This window comes from Passer domesticus, chromosome 9 (genome assembly GCF_036417665.1).
Source record: "Passer domesticus isolate bPasDom1 chromosome 9, bPasDom1.hap1, whole genome shotgun sequence".
Lineage (NCBI taxonomy): Eukaryota > Metazoa > Chordata > Aves > Passeriformes > Passeridae > Passer > Passer domesticus.
Genome location: NC_087482.1, coordinates 985,186 through 1,001,480, shown reverse-complemented (window position 1 = coordinate 1,001,480; position 16,295 = coordinate 985,186). Strand labels below are relative to the sequence as shown.

General features: G+C 51.3%; 1 protein-coding gene and 1 long non-coding RNA gene across 2 annotated transcripts in view; both read left to right on the top strand.

Moving 5' to 3' along the window:
* LOC135308305 (uncharacterized) overlaps nt 1–16,295 on the top strand; it is a 624,983-nt gene that overhangs the window by 529,172 nt on the left and 79,516 nt on the right. The window lies entirely within an intron of this gene.
* LOC135307526 (uncharacterized) lies at nt 3,912–4,336 on the top strand. Its single transcript, XR_010368266.1, has 3 exons — nt 3,912–3,988; nt 4,077–4,148; nt 4,236–4,336. It is a non-coding gene; the product is annotated as an uncharacterized LOC135307526 (long non-coding RNA).

The window sequence follows — 16,295 nt, the reverse complement described above, 5'->3', positions numbered from 1 at the left end:
CAACGCAGGCAGCGAGAATTTGAGCCATGACCTCAGCTCTCCACTTCTGCCCCTATCTACCTTGCCGTGGCTGCAGCAGTGTCACGAGGCCATCCCAAAACCCACCGCTCCTCAACGAGAACCTCTGCCCCTGAGCCCCCTGGTCCTGTTCCCCGGCCAGGACTGAAGGTGGGCAGCCCTTGCCTGGCAGGGCAGGGCGTGGCCCACATTTTATATTCAAATAAAGAGTTGGAGTTTTCACAGTTATGTTCGTGTGGTAGCAGCAGCAAAGCCCACCCGGCACCAGCACTGGCTGAGCTCCATGCCCAGGAGCAGCCGTGGATGGCCACGGTGTGGGCAGGCAGGAGCCAGGCAGGGGCTGCTGTGCCCAGCGGCGGGGCCCCGAGGGGATGGGGGAGCCCATGCTGAGCATCCCTGGGCTGAGGGCACATTTCCTTCTGTGGGATCATCTGGGCCTGGACCTGAAGAGGCACAAAGGGATATTTTGGGTTGCCTGATGAGGGTTCCAGGAGTCCCGCATGTTTTAAATGAATTAGCTTTTTTTGATTAATAAGGAGAATTTATTCCATAATTAAAATTCAGTCGTAGAAAATCTAGAAGCAAATATCAGATTGGCCCTGAAGCAGGCTAACAGCGTCAGGTGAGACAGGTGGGGCATTTCTCTCCCCTGTGCATCACGAAGGGACAGCTCTCTCAAAGTCTTTTTTGTCCATTTCCAAGCTCCAAGCGGTGTGGAGGGCAGGAGTTTTTCTGCTTTCTTATGGTTGTTTTTATCCTTTTTGCATATTCATGTATTTTTTCCTTTCTTGCTGCAGCTCTTGCTGAGAGTTTCCCCAAAACTGGTAAAAAATTCACTTTGTTGGAGGAAAATCTCCTGCAATATGCATTCTAGGAGGCACACATTTATCTTATAGATGATGCAAATCGAATGCACATTGCTGAGGTTTGGTCAGACAAATAATCTTCTGGAATCAGCATTTCTGGGGACGAATATTCAGGCTAGGATTTTGGTGCATGTTGATTGCCCGGAACCCTCTTCTGGTATGCTAGGATTTTCATTAGGCGAGATTACTGTAGTCTCAGCATGAATTTGTGCATACAATCTATCAGAATCCCTCCCTTTCTCTATTAATTTATTAAATTTGTACTTTTAGGATACACTTTGACAAAGCTTACTTATTTTCTAATTTTATGTTTAGTATTTATAAAACTTAACAACTACGCTTTTATACTACTAGTCAGGGTATAAAATTAACAGCTCTTCTCATAAGGTAGATTATTCTAAATCTTTAATTTCTTTTCTTTGGATTGTCAATTATATTTTTTTATATCAATGCATGTGCTTATTGTAATTTAGATATATTTTGACTCCATAGTCGTTTAAGGCTGGTAATATTTGTAAAATAAGTTTTTCATGTTTTCTTATGTTGCCTGCTAAAATGTGTCTTTATAACTGTCTCATGTTCTTGTTTTCTAATTCTTGAGCAATTTGCTTTATTCTACTCTCAGGATTTATTTCTTCTCTATCTCTTACAGAACGTAAAGTTTTAATATATTGCTTACAAATTTTGCCATTTTATTCTTTTTGCTCTATTTCACATTTTCTTTATTGCAGTGTCTTTTACTACTCATAGTGCACCTTCTGAATTTGTTAAAATTATAGCGTACTACACTAACTTGGGAGTGTGCATATGGCTCATTCTTTTTGGGCTTGGATGACTGATACAGTGACAATAATCCTCTGCAGTTTTAACACTCTAGCTCTCTCAAAGCCCCTTTGGGTTGCAGCCAAAGGGCCAAGATGTGTATCTTCTTGGTAGCAGAGCTTACACCTTGGGATCTAGTCACTGATGTCATTTGTCTCATTCTCAGTATTTACTTCATAAGATTTATAAGAGCCTTTTAAATTGTTTTTCAGGATTTAGGATAGCATCTGCTTATTTCTAATTGTTATAGTTTTATTTCTTTGACATTTTAGCTCTAAAGTTGTAATTAGTCTGTACACTTCTCTTTCTTTCAGCTATACTTGGCTTTTTTCCTTTATTTTAATTTGATCCTTATTAAATATCTAACGGCTTTTGTTATATCCTATCTGATTTAATGTTACTTTTAGTGTTTCTTGGAACTTAAATCTGGTTTGTATCTTATATACTTAATTTTTTTCCGATTTTTCACGAATCATATTATTGTTCTAATATATTCTTTACAGTGTTTCATTAGCTTTTACTTCTATTTCTTTTGTCTGTTATAACAAAAGCACTAAAATATTTTATTTTTTGAAATAAATTTGCATATCACACCTTAAATATTCAGTTCACTTAAAACAATCTCATGAATAATACAGTTTAAAATAAAATATTTTACTTCTCCTAACAATGGGTTTTACAGCTTACAAGCTTAGGTCTGAACATGCATCAGTCTATTTTACTTCAAGGAGTAGTGGTGACTTTTTTAGTGAGGTTTGGCTGGTGTATCTGTTGGTGGATTTACAGGTCTTCTGTCCTGCCTTTCTTTGCAGCTGAACCTGCTGGTGAAGGTGGTGCAGCTTCCCAAGCCACGTCCAGGACGGAGCCTCTGGGAGATGCTGAGGGTAGGTCAAGGCCTTTCCCCTGGGAGAGCTGCCAGCTCAGAGCCCAAAGCTGGGCCAGGGGGGCATCGCTGCAGGTGCCAGCACAGAACCATGCACGTGTGTGCCCTCGCCCTGTGTGATTCCCCCACCACGCTCACAGCTCAGTGGTGCCCGTGCAGATCAGCAGTGATGGCAGAAGCTTCTGTGGCTGTTGAGTTACAGGTGTGTCTGCAGGGAGGACTTCTCCAGCTCCTTTGCTGATTCTTACACGGAAGCCTGGCGACCATCGCAGGGGTGAGTAGTGTGTCCCTGCTGACCCCACAGGCTGAGCCCTGCTTTTGTGGGATCTGTTCCTGGGAAATGGAATTCTGTTGCTCCAAGGTCCTCCGAGGGGAAAGAACAAAGCTACAGGACACCAGAAACCCCATGATCCATCCGAAAACATGAGGCAAATGCTGAAGGAAATGCAGCAGGCAGGACAAGGTGGGTGCATTTCCCTCATGCTTCCCCTGGGTCTCAGCATCTGGGGGCTTTGGCTGCACATCTGGACATGCCGTGCCTGGCACAGCGGAAAGGGATCCATGGCAGCCTCGCTGCACCGCTGCTGCTTTCACGCCCTGCAGGGCTGTTTCCCAGCCTGGCCTGGCTGCAGCTACAGCCCAGCCTCTGTAGGAAGTTATTTGGCATCAACTGACAGGCAGCCCAAACTGTAACACATCCTGAGATCCCCCACAATATCCAGCCCTGCAGATTAGGAAAAGGGTGGCTGTTTGGAGGTGGAAGTGCTCTCATCATGCCACCATAACCTGACCATTTTCCTGCTAATTAAATTTCACAAATATTACCTCTGATGCCACCACCCAATTGGGAACAGCTCCATCTGATGCAGCTGTCTCCCTTCCTTTGTCAAGAGATGGACATAGTGCTTCAGTGGAAGGTGGCATTTCTTGAAGGAAGCACTCCATCTTCAATGCCAGCCCCTGCTGCAGGAAGGAAGGCGATTCCAGACACGGGCACAGCCACAGCAGGTAATTGCTGTGCCGGGCTCAGCCCTGGCCGGGGCTGTGTGGCAGCAGCTCTTCCCCCAGAGCCTGCCCTTGCCCGGCCCGGCAGCAGCCACAGCTGGAGGCGCCTTGGCTTCCAGGCCTCTGGAGCTGGTTCAGAGCCCCGGGGAAACGGGACTGGTGCAGCAACGTCCCTGGCGCTGCAGCTGCTGCGGAGCTGGCCCTGAGTGCCCAGAGGCCCAAGGCACAGGAGCAGCCCCGAGCGGGAGCCCTGCCGCCAGCCCAGGGCCAGAGCCAGCCCTGGCACACAATGGAAACAGTTCTCATCTTGGTTTGCTTCCAGACTGGGATGCTGGGAAGAATTCTCCATTAGCCTGGCGCTCTGAAGTTGTGAAGCCCTCTGGGTATTCTGCAGGTATGTTCTCACTGTCCCACCACGGCATAATGTTTGACTGACTGGTAAGAAGCAGGTGACAGAAGCTTCTGTGGATGTTGTGTTACAGATGTGTCTGCAGGGACGCCTTCAACAACTCCTACCTTGGATGCTGCACAAAAGCCCAGCTCCCATCACAGGGGTGAGTAGTGTGTCCCTGCTGACCCCACAGGCTGAGCCCTGCTTTTGTGGGATCCATTCCTGGGAAATGGAACTACTTTCTCTTAAGGTCCTCCACCAGAAGAGATCAAAGACATGGCAGGCAAGAAGTTCCAGAATCCATTAGAAATTACGTGGCAAATGCTGAAGGAAGTGCTGCAGGGAGGACAAGGTGGGTGCATTTGCCTCATGCTTCCCCTGGCACACAGGAGCCGGGGGCTTTGGCTGCACATCTGGACACGCCGTGCCTGGCACAGCGGGAAGGGATCCATGGCAGCCTCGCTGCCCCGCTGCTGCTTTCACGCCCTGCAGGGCTGTTTCCCAGCCTGGCCTGGCTGCAGCTTCAGCCCAGCCTCTGCAGGAAGGCATTTGGCATCAGCTGACAGGCAGCCGAAACTGCACCACAGGCCATGCCCACCCTGAGATCCCCTGCGATTTTGCAGTCTCCAGGCTGATCACTTATGGCGGGTGTTTTGATGAAAGCGGGCCCTGTGCTACCCAGGATGTTTATGTCTTTGAGAAGAATTGTCTCTTGAAGATGCCACCTCTCCAGTGGGGATCAGTCGTACCTGATGAGCTGTTGTTTTTCCTTTCTCCACAAGTGGATGGAGAGGCTGCACGGAAGGCGGCGTTTCCCAAAGGAAGCAGTGGCTCCATGCCAGCCTCTGCCGCAGGAAGGGAGGCCATGCCAGGCTCAGGCCCAGGAGGTAATTGCTGTGCCTCTGGACCTGAGACATGCTGAGGCTTGAGCTGCCCTGTCTGCTGCCTGGCAGTGCGGGCACAGCCCAGACAAGACTGGCACAGCCCAGGGGAATTATCCCGAGCAGGCTCAGGGCACTCGGGTACTGAGCAGTCCTGCCGGGGTCCCTGTGTTGGAGGCAGATCCTGAAACCTAGGAGCGACTGCATTCCCATGGTGGGGAAATGACAGAGCAGGACAGGAAGGCACCAGTGTGTCCGGAGAGGGCCTGGTTATGTCCTTTCCGTTCAGGGAGGAATTTCAGGGGGAAGAGGAATAGAGGGAGAGAAGAAATTAGGAAGGGAGGGAGAGAGGGCGGAGGGAGGGAGGGAGGGAGGGAGGGAGGGAGGGAGGGAGGGAGGGAGGGAGGGAGGGAGGGAGGGAGGGAGGGAGGGAGGGAGGGAGGGAGGGAGGGAGGGAGGGAGGGAGGGAGGGAGGGATGATTGTGGCAGTGCCTGCTGCATTTTTTCAATAGTGCTTTAGCAAGAGTTTTAGCTCTGGGAGTGGGAGAGCCCAAATGCACTCCGGGCTGCTCCAGCCACCTCGCCAGGGATGTTACACAGGGCCTGCAAAGAGGATGGGGATTGGCCAGGAGCCTGCCCAGAGCTCCCCAGGCCCCTGTGCAGCTTTGGCCACGTCCATTCACATCTGGCTCCCACAACCTTACCCAACCAACTTGCAGTGCCCTGTTATCTGAGGCAGAGGGGGCCACAACACACCAGGGAAATGGTTCTGATCTGTGCTCCGTTCTAGATCGGGATGGCAAATTGCACTATTTGGATGCCCTGCTGGATGATGGCTTAAGGCTCTTGAAGAATGCTGGAGGCAAGTTGTCCCTGTGTCTTTCTTAACAATATCCTGACAGTGCTGCAGGTGCCAGCACAGAACCATGCACGTGTGTGCTCTCGACCTGTGCGATCCCCTCACCGCTCCTGCGGCTCAGTGGTGCCCGTGCAGATCAGCAGAGATGGCAGAAGCTTCTGTGGCTGTTGTGTTACCGGTGTGCCTGCAGGGAGGACTTTCCCAGGTCCTTTGGTGGATGTTGCACGCAAGCCCAGCTCCCATCGCAAGGGTGAGTAGTGTGTCCCTGCTGACCCCACAGGCTGAGCCCTGCTTTTGTGAGATCTGTTCCTGGGAAATGGAACTCTGTTGCTCTAAGGTCCTCCGAGGGGAAAGAACAAAGCTACCGGTCACAAGAAACCCCATGAGCCACTCAAAATCACGGGACAAATGGGGAAAGAATTACTGCAAGCCGAACAAGGTGGGTGCATTTCCCTCATGCTTCCCCTGGGACTCAGCAGCTGGGGCCTTTGGCTGCACATCTGGACACGCCGTGCCCGGCACAACGGGAAGGGATCCATGGCAGCCTCGCTGCCCCACTGCTGCTTTCACGCCCTGCAGGGCTGTTTCCCTGCCTGGCCTGGCTGCAGCTTGTGCCCAGCCTCTGCAGGAAGGCATTTGGCATCAGCTGACAGGCAGCCCAAACTGCACCACGGGCCTGAGATTCTCTGCGATTTTCCAGTCCCTGGGTAGAAGAGAAAGGGCACCTGTTTGGAGAAGGGAGGGCCCTGGCCTGCCCAAAAAGTTTATAGGAATTTTCCTGATTCTTACTGATGTCTTTGACAAGCATTCCCTCCTAAAGATGCCACCTCCCCAGTGGGGAACAGCCCCACCTGATCCAGCCATCCCTCTTGCTTTCTCCAGAAGTGGATGCAGAGGCTGGGCAGAAGGCGGCGTTTCCCGAAGGAAGCAGTGGTTCCGTGCCAGCCTCTGCTGTAGGATTGGAGGCGATGCCAGGCACAGGCACAGGAGGTAATTGCTGTGCCTTTGGGCCTGGGCCCTGCTGAGATTTGAGCTGCTGTCTCTGCTGCCTGGAAGTGAGGGCACAACCCAGGGGAATTGTCCCGAGCAGGCTCAGGGCACTCGGGTACTGAGCAGTCCTGCTGGGGTCTGTCCGTGGGAGACACTTCCCGAAACCTGGGAGTGACTGCACGGGGTGCCCATGGTGGGGAAAGGACAGAGGGGCAGAGCAAGGCTCCAGTGTGTCCTGAGAGGGCTTACCTCTGTGCCCTTGGGCCGTGGGAGCTGTCCCAGCAGATCGAGGAAGGGCGGCTGGGAGGACAGGCAGGAGGGAGTTTGTGAGGGATACTTGCAGCACTGCCTGCTGCAGTTCTCCCCAGGGATTCAAGGAGCATTTTCCTTGTGCGACTGAGAGAACCCCCAGGGGCCCTGGGCTGCTCCAGCCACCTCTCCAGGGATGTTGCACAGGGCCTGCAAAGAGGATAGGGATTGACCATGAGCCTGCCCAGAGCTCCCCAGGCCCCTGAGCAGCTTTGGCCTTGTCCATTCACATCTGGCTCCCATGGCCTTACCCGACCTACATGCAGTGCCCAGTTCCCTGAGGCAGAAGGGGATCCCAGCACATCATGGAAATAGTTCTGATCTTTGCAAACTTCTAGGTTGGGATCAAGACATGGATTATCTGGAAAACCTGCTGGATTATGGCTTGAGACTCATGGGAAATCCTGGAGGCAAGTGCTCAATGTACCTTTCCGGAGAGAATACACAGTGAGCAGGTGTCAAGAGCTCATACATTTGCCCTTTCACTTAATATAATCTGAAGGTTGATGGAATATGGAAAATTTGCCCTGCTCCCTTCTGGAGCCCTGAGGGATCCCACAGGATCACTGTCAGTGGGAGGAAGGAGAATTTAGCTGTCCATCTTCCTCCCGTGTACAATGCCAGTGTGTCCTTCCATGTGCTCTGTGCAGCCACAGAGAAGAGCAGAGAGGGAAGGGGCCGGGCCCAGGGCTGTGCCCCGGGGCTGAGGCTTGTGGGCAGCCTGAGGATCTCCTGCAGTGCCACAGGAGCTCTTCTGTCCTGCCTTTCTTTGCAGCTGAACCTGCTGGTGAAGGTGGTGCAGCTTCCCAAGCCACGTCCAGGACGGAGCCTCTGGGAGATGCTGAGGGTAGGTCAAGGCCTTTCCCCTGGGAGAGCTGCCAGCTCAGAGCCCAAAGCTGGGCCAGGGGGGCATTGCTGCAGGTGCCAGCACAGAACCATGCACGTGTGTGCCCTCGCCCTGCGCGATTCCCTCACCGCTCCTGTGGCTCAGGCATGGCAGCTGTTTGGAAACAGGAGAGCCCTGACACTGCCATGAAAGCCAAGACATTTTCTGAAACCTGTCGTTGTCGAGGTGGTCACGACACAAAGCAGGGACCACAAGCAGTTTCAGATGGCAACAGTTTATTATTGAACATGGCTGACCTTTTATACACTTTTTAATTGTTTATGTTTCTTCTACCCTAACTATTGGATACAATAAATCAACATAACATCATTGGTGAAAAGTTACAGTGACTTAACTAACTTTCTAAATATACTTCATGCAGCTGTGAAGTTCTTATCTTTCTTCAGTCTCTCAATTCTCTTGGTCTCCTTGGTTACAGCCTTGGAGAGAGGTCCTTATCAGCTTCTTCTTTCTTCTCAGCTTCTTCTTACTCCTTTAGCTAAGAGGCCCGCTGTTAGCCCCTTCCACAGAAACCTATCCCCATTTTAACGCGCATGACATCCTGAAGATGCCGGCACCCAAATCAGGAACTCTTCCATCTAATCCAACTGTCCTTTTTCCTGTCAGAAGTGATGGACCAAACATCTGTGCAGAAGGAGGCACATCCTGGAGGAAGCATTTTCCCATGGGGAGCCCCTGCTGCAGGGAGGAAGGCGATGCCAGACACGGGCACAGGCACAGCAGGTAATTGCAGGGAGCCCTGCCGCCAGCCCAGGGCCAGAGCCAGCCCAGGCTCCCGACTGGGCAGGGGCTGCGCTGGCTCCTGACAGGGCCTGAGCCTCTCCCCTGGGGCTGGGGGAGCTGTCACGGGGCAGGGAGGGCCAGGGGTGGCAGTGGCTGCTCAGGGATGCCTTTGGCCCGTGTCCCTGGCAGCAGCCACTGCCCAAGCAGCTGCGCTGCCCCCGGGCTCTCCTCCCGGCCTGCTGGGCTTTGTTGGCTGGCACAGCCTGTGCCAAGGGCCGGCAAGGTGCCTGCAGGCCCCAGCTCTGGGGGAAACAGAGAACGTCCTGCCTGTATCCAGCGTGCTGCCAGCTCAGCAGTGCAGCACAGCACGGGCTCACACTCTCCATTGCTCCCACAGATGCAGCCGGCACCACAACACGTGTTCCCAATGCCCAGAAGGGCCTCAGAAGTGTCTTCTATATGGGAACAGGCTGCTGGGCAGGGGTAATGGCAGGCCTGCTACTGTTGGACCTTATTCTCATATTGTGCTGTGTCAGAATCTGGTGTTACTGGAAGAAGAAATGGTAAGTGGTCATCTTTCCCTGAAAGAGCTTCTTTTGAAAGTCTAATGTAGACAGGAACCATTCCCACTGAGGTTGCAGTGGAGTTGTGGCCGGTCCATGGTTCTCCAAATAACTCTGCTGAGGGTTCTGCTGCTGCCCAGTGCTTCCATTGGCCTCTCAATTGCTGGGCCTTGTCCTGGGGGCCCCGCTGGGGCTGCAGCCAGAGCTGGCTCCCACTGAGGCTGCCTGGCCAAGAGCAGCCCCAGGGGCACGGGGCAGAGGCAGAGGGAGGTGGGGAGGAGAAAGAGCAGGGCCGAGGTTGCCCTTGAAAGGCAGAGGCGCTCTGGGGCCCGCTCCTGGCCAGGGACCCTGCCCAGAGCCGTGCCCTGCTGGCCGGGGCCTTGAGGGGCAGCTGTCCAGCTGGGCCCAGCTGTGCCAGCAGCTCCAGCCATGCTGGGGAGCCTTGCCAGCTCGGGGCCCTGCTGTGCACGAGGGTCCCTGTGTGCCACTGGCAGCTGGGGCCTCAGCCACCTCCTCTCTCCACAGGAGCACCTCTGGCACTTCACAAGACCGGCCAAAGGCCTCAGCCATGGAGAACTTGGCCTGTCATCATGCATCTGCGTGCCAGTGTCCATTGTCCCTTCCTGAGGTGCATTACCACCTTATTACTGCAAATACGCCGCAACCACTGCCTAGAACAGAACCACCTCTCCCTGAAGGGACTGGCGTCGCTCTCCATCCAGGACAGGAGGTGCAGCCTTCTAGCCACTTCGTGGATTGTTTAAAAAGTTATCATTACTTCTAAAATTTTTAAATGTTTATTAAAAACCTTATTAGAAATATAAGAGGACACTGAATAAAGACAATGTTACGGCGCCGGGAGTAGAGGATTTTTCCCACCATGTGCTCATCCACACAATGGAGGTTTCACCTTTTAACTGTTTTGCTCTTATTAATGTTCTGTCCATCGACTCCTTCTTTGATGTCCAGTGGTGGAGTTTACTTCCTTACATCTCGATTGGAGGTCAGGTGCTGCCGTCGTAGCAAGGTGACCCTCTTATATGTCCCAAACTCAGGTAACTCCATGATAACACAACAGGGGGTAAAACATATCTATAAATATATAAAACTTCTCTTAACATATATGCATGATATTTATCCTTTAATTGTGAGAGTCAACTGTCACATTACTCATCTATCACAGGCTTGAGTCCAGCTTCAGCTCAGGTGTCTGTGTGCTACCACCTGCACTGGCGGAGCTGCTCGTCTGGGCACAGCCAGGCATGGGCAGGCAGCAGCTGGGCATGGGGCTCATCAGACCAACAGCACCCTCATGTTATCTTTGTCTTTCATTTTGAAACATTTAGATATGTTTATCCTTTGTAGCATTGAGAAACGTTTTTCATAGAATACAGACACCAGATATTTGTTCCCCTTTCCTCCAACACTTCTGTATTTGTCCAAGTAGTTTTACAGGCAGGGAAACCTAGAATCTTCTGACACATTGGCAATAAAAAGTAAAATTGCCTTTAATTTTTAATGTTTAGTCTTACACAGCCTGGACAAGACCGGCATAGCTCAGGGGAAGTATCCCAAACAGTCTCAGGGCACTCGGGTTCTGAGCAGTCCTGCTGGGGTCCCTCCGTGGGAGACACATCCCAAAACCTGGCAGTGACTGCATGGGGTGCCCGTGGTGGGGAAAGGACAGAGGGGGAGAGCAAGGCTCCAGTGTGTCCTTAGTGGGCCTGAGCCTGTCCCCTGGGGCTGGGGGAGCTGTCACGGGGCAGGGAGGGCCAGGGGTGGCAGTGGCTGCTCAGGGATGGCTTTGGCCCGTGTCCCTGGCAGCAGCCACTGCCCAAGCAGCTGCGCTGCCCCCGGGCTCTCCTCCCGGCCTGCTGGGCTTTGTTGGCTGACACAGCCTGTGCCAAGGGCCGGCGAGGTGCCTGCAGGCCCCAGCTCTGGGGGAAACAGAGAACGTCCTGCCCGTATCCACCGTGCTGCCAGCTCAGCAGTGCAGCACAGCACGGGCTCACGCTCCCCATCGCTCCCACAGATGCAGCTGGCACCACAACACGTCTCTCTGATGCCCAGAAGGGCCTCGGAAGGGGCTTCTGTAAGGGAGTAGGCTGCTGGGCAGGGTTAATGGCAGGCCTGGTTTTTTTAGAGTTTATCTTCATGTTATGCTGTGACCAAATTAATTTTTACTGGAAGAGAAAATGGAGTGCTTTCTTCATCTTTCCCTGAAACAGCTTCTTATGAAAATCTAATGCAGACGGGAAACATTCGCAGGGAGGCCACAATGGAGTTGTGGCCAGTCCGTGGTTGTCCAAATAACTCTGCTGAGGGTTCTGCTGCTGCCCAGTGCTTCCATTGGCCTCTTAATTGCTGGGCCTTGTCCTGGCGGGCCCGCTGGGGCAGCAGCCAGTGCTGGCTCCCACTGAGGCTGCCTGGCCAAGAGCAGCTCCAGGGGCACGGGGCAGAGGCAGAGGTAGGCGGGGAGGAGAAAGAGCAGGGCCGAGGTTGCCCTTGAAAGGCAGAGGCGCTCTGGGGCCCGCTCCTGGCCAGGGACCCTGCCCAGAGCCGTGCCCTGCTGGCCGGGGCCTTGAGGGGCAGCTGTCCAGCTGGGCCCAGCTGTGCCAGCAGCTCCAGCCGTGCTGGGGAGCCTTGCCAGCTCTGGGCCCTGCTGTGCAGGAGGCTCCCTGTGTGCCACTGGCAGCTGGGGCCTTGGCCACCTCCTTTCTCCACATGAGTGCCTCTGGAACTTCACTATAACAACAAAAGTGTTCCATCAGGAAGACCTGTACCTGTACCTGCACCGATCATCAGCCATCCCCAAGCCAGTGTCCAACATCCCTGCCATGGCTGCATTATCACCTTGTTGCTAGGGACATGCTGCCATCACCCAGAACAGGAGCCTCTGGCACTGAACATGCTGGCATTGGTGTCCGGCCAGGACTGAAGGTGGGCCCCTCCTGCCAGGGAAGGGCTTGAGCAACACCTTTGGGCTTCACCTCTGCTCTCTGGGTGGCAGCAGCAGCACTGGCTGTGCTGATTTTCTGGGCACCGCCAGATTTGTGCAGACAGCAGCCGGGCATGGGTCTCCTGAGACTAGGAGCTGCTATATTTGTTTTTGATTTTGCAAGATTTAGGGACATTTGTCATAGAATATTCCCCTAATAATTCTTCCCCTTTTCCGGAATAGTTCTATATTTTTCAACATAGTTTTAGAATTGGGAAAACATAGAACATTTTCACACTTCTAGAATAAAATATAAAATTGCATTTACTTGTTAATCTTTATTCCTGGAAGAACTAAGAAGAACTAAGAACTAATTAAAGACACCTTGTCTACTGCAGAGGGTCATTTCCTAGGGCAGATTTGTATCTTGTCACAATAACTAACAAAAAACCTTTTCCCTCATATTTTCTGGGATTTCTGACTAGCTCGCCTCTTAGTCTTCAGAGGCAAGCTTTGAGCACAGTCGGAATCTCTTTAAGTCGCCATCTTTGTTTGCTTCTGCCAAGAACTGCCTCAGTTCCAGAGCAGAGGCTTCTCTCAGCTTCCTGCCGACCCGCTCTGCCCCAAGCCTTTCCTGAGCCCTCTCCTGCAGCTGCTGCGCTGCCGTGGAGCTGCTGTAAAACACAACAGCTCTGCCACAGCCGCTCAGCTGGACTGGAGAAGCTTTCTGGCCGTGTTTACATTAAGCTGGTGGCTCCTCGAAACACAAGCTGAGCTTCTGAATGCTGTGTTTCACCTGGCACAGGAACTGATGCTGCCTTTCTCATGCAGCCTAAACTCCCATGGGCTTTCAACGCTTTCTGGCCAGCATACGGCCTGGAAAACCATTTAATGCAGCCATTTAGTACTGAAAATGGCCCAGTCTGTGTATCAAAGGAACTTGTTTAAATGCTGGAGCCCACCAGAGCATCCTTCCAGGGCATATCTTTCTCCCCCACACCTCTCCCTCCATGACTGCCAAACAGCAACTTTGACAGTTCTTTCCTCCAGAAGCTGAATGGCACCATTTCATTTGGGGGAGGAAAATAAAGGAAATGTTCTGGGATACCATCACCATCATCATCATCAGAATGAGCTGCAAATCAGTTAAATGACATCAACAACTCAGACTGTGGACTTACTTCTCAGAGTGCAGCACTGGCTGTACTACCCCTTGAAAGTGCAGATGTGCTACAGTCTTTAAAATCAGATGGATGCAGACGAAATTTGGAGCCAAGCCCAGCTCTGGGAGAGCTTCAGGGACTGGGCCTCCACGGGCACCACTGTGTGCCTGGAGTAACCTGCCCCAAGCCATCTGCCACCTGAAGAGCCAAGTGGGGCACGGAAAAGCACAGGCTGCAGAGGGGCTGGGAGTGCAGGGAGCCCATCCTGGTCAGGACTAACACGCTCATCCCACCTTCGCACTGGGTTTGGATGGAGACCAGAACTCATAGCTGGCAAAAGGAAAAGAGGGTACAAAGGTCCCTGGAGTCCCCTGCCCCAGTACCTCAGCCAGTGGGGAAAGGAAGAGGGCAATATGTGGCCGGGGGTATAAAACAAGGCTGTGTTCCCCACTAGCTGAGAGAGACAACCCCACAAGCGGATGTCCCAATGGACTCGCTCCCTATGTTCAAACAAAGCTACAGGACTCCTCTGGCTCCTTTATGGACACTGGCTTTTCACAGCGTGATTTTTATGCACACCTGTTTCCTTGTATCAGACTATCAGCAGCCTGCAGTGACTCACTGCCCATCTGGTCTGCAGAGGAAATGGAACTAATTTCCATTGGGGCCCTCCCAGAGGGAAGAACAAACCCAGAGGAGAGAAGCAACCCCTGCAGGCATCCAAACTTCTGCACCAGAGGCTGAGTGAGCTGCAGAGGGGGCGTAGTGGGTGCATTTCCCTCAGCCTTCTCCCGAGACTCAGCAGCTGGGCACTTGCGCTGCACATGAGTGTTGGATAATATATCAAGTTTAATTTTTGTTTCATGTCTCCAGTCAGGCTTGGTTTGCCTTTGGCTTGGGGAGAGGAATTCTCATGGCTTTTTTAAGGGAAATGAGCTTAACATCTCAATGAAATGGGAATAACCCAAAAGGTCCCCCAAAAGATAATGACCGTCAAGAACACATTAATGACCATCAGCAAACATCCAGGAACATCTGCCCCAGACACTGCCCCCTGGCATAGTTGGAGACACCTGGTCTAGAAGAGGCAGAGAAGAAAATCAAGGAGGGTAGACTTTATTAACATCAGAGTCCAAGAAATCTGGCTCCAGGAGAAAAACAAATACTAAGAACTATGTGACCTGAGACCAACGAATATTAAAGGAATGGAAAATTACATCTAGTTGAATATTAGGAAGTCTGAAGCTTAATTATGGAGCTTTGTGTATTGTGATGTGCTTTTTCTTATATTAGTTTGATTTGTAATTTTGTAGTTTCCTTATGCTGTTCCTTTTGTCCCTGCCCTTTTCCCAGAACTTTCAGCACTTTTCTTTTATTAGATGCCAGTTTCTCCCCTCGAGAATTTTCAGTTTTGTATTTCTTCAAACTTTATTAGTTCACCGAAACCATTTTCCTCCCTTGAACTTCTTTATTGGTTTATACATTGTATTTCCCGCCTTGTTTTTACTCCCAATTTTCCTGATTTGTTAAAGATTGTATCCTCCCGCTGGGACCTGCCCCTGTCTATAAGTTACTGTTTGCCCTCAGTTCAGGGTCCTGGGATGATGAAGAGGGGAACTTTTACCATCAAATAAAGTTACCTTGGTACCTGTGTTTCTGTTCCTTCGTTTCATGCTGTGCCGTCAGTGGCAGCTGGGATTTAGTGGAGCTCGGGGGAGGGGGATTGTTGCCCCCCGTCACCATCCAGCTGGGCCAAGCAACAGTGATGTGTAGTTATGTTGTTGTAGTTTAGACGTCCTCTGTTCTCCCCATAGTTCCCTTTCCCCCCATGTGTTGTTACCATCAGGCAGCCGGGGTTGTCAAGGCCAGGTAGAAGAAGGCGTGCACGTGTCCCTTACCTGGGGCAGTTGGGAATGGAGAAGCTTGTTGCCAAGGGGGTGCAGCATGGCAACACCTGATCTCCCATCAAGTTACAAGAAAGCAATCTCCACCGATAAATGGCAAAGAAGAGCTGACTGACAGACTTTGGGAGGGCCCAGGGCTGTCTGATGCAAGTCTCAGGGGTAGAACAGGCTGAGCACCAATCTTGAAAAAGAAGCAGCAACGTGGTCTCCACGAGGCCAGTTCCCAGCGCTGCAAATTTTTCCTTATATAGTCCTTTGCTGTATTTTTGTTAAGGTTTAATAAACCTTTTTACATTTTCAAAGTGAGCAGTTGTTTCTCACCAATAGAACTACTGTCGATATGCTTTTGCTTTGTGTGATTGGTCAAAAAACTTTTGAAGTAAGTTGTAACATTAAGTTGTTGGTCTGCTGCCAGGGATGTGAGCTGCTGGCATCTTCCCATTGTTATAACCATGTAATGGAACTGATGCTGGAAAAGAAACAGCTTGAGACGCGTTCCCCAGCAGTCCCATCCCGTTTGTGATTTGTACGTAGACTCCCCGTCCGGCAATAAATGGTGCTCCTTAGTGAGGAGGATTTGTAGACTAGAGGAATATAAAAAAATAAAAAATAAGACCGTGGACAGTGCTATTGCCAGAGGCCCAGGCTGTTAAAAGGAGGAATGGATCATGCCCTTTGTTGTCTGTAGCTGGTATGCTTGTAAGTAACAAGTAGCAACTTTAGGGGCTCCTGGGCAATGAGATGGGAAACCATCTATCTAGAACAGGAGGGGACGTCTTTTACCGGCTTCAGACAATTTTACAGGAAAAAGGACATTCAGACAGCTCAAAATATGAACTAAAAGACTTATTAATCTGGGTAAAAGTGAATACTCAAAATATGGACTTGAAGTCTGCTTTTACCTTTGATTTCTGGGACCAGATGAACTGGAAAATTTACAATCTAGTCTCTCTCAAAAGGAAGAGACTTTAGTCAAACCTGTTTCCAGAGCTTTATCATAGAGCTTTAAACAGAATGATCGTAACAGAGACTTTCTCAAACACCAAAACAGAACACCTAGTTCTAAGATGTTA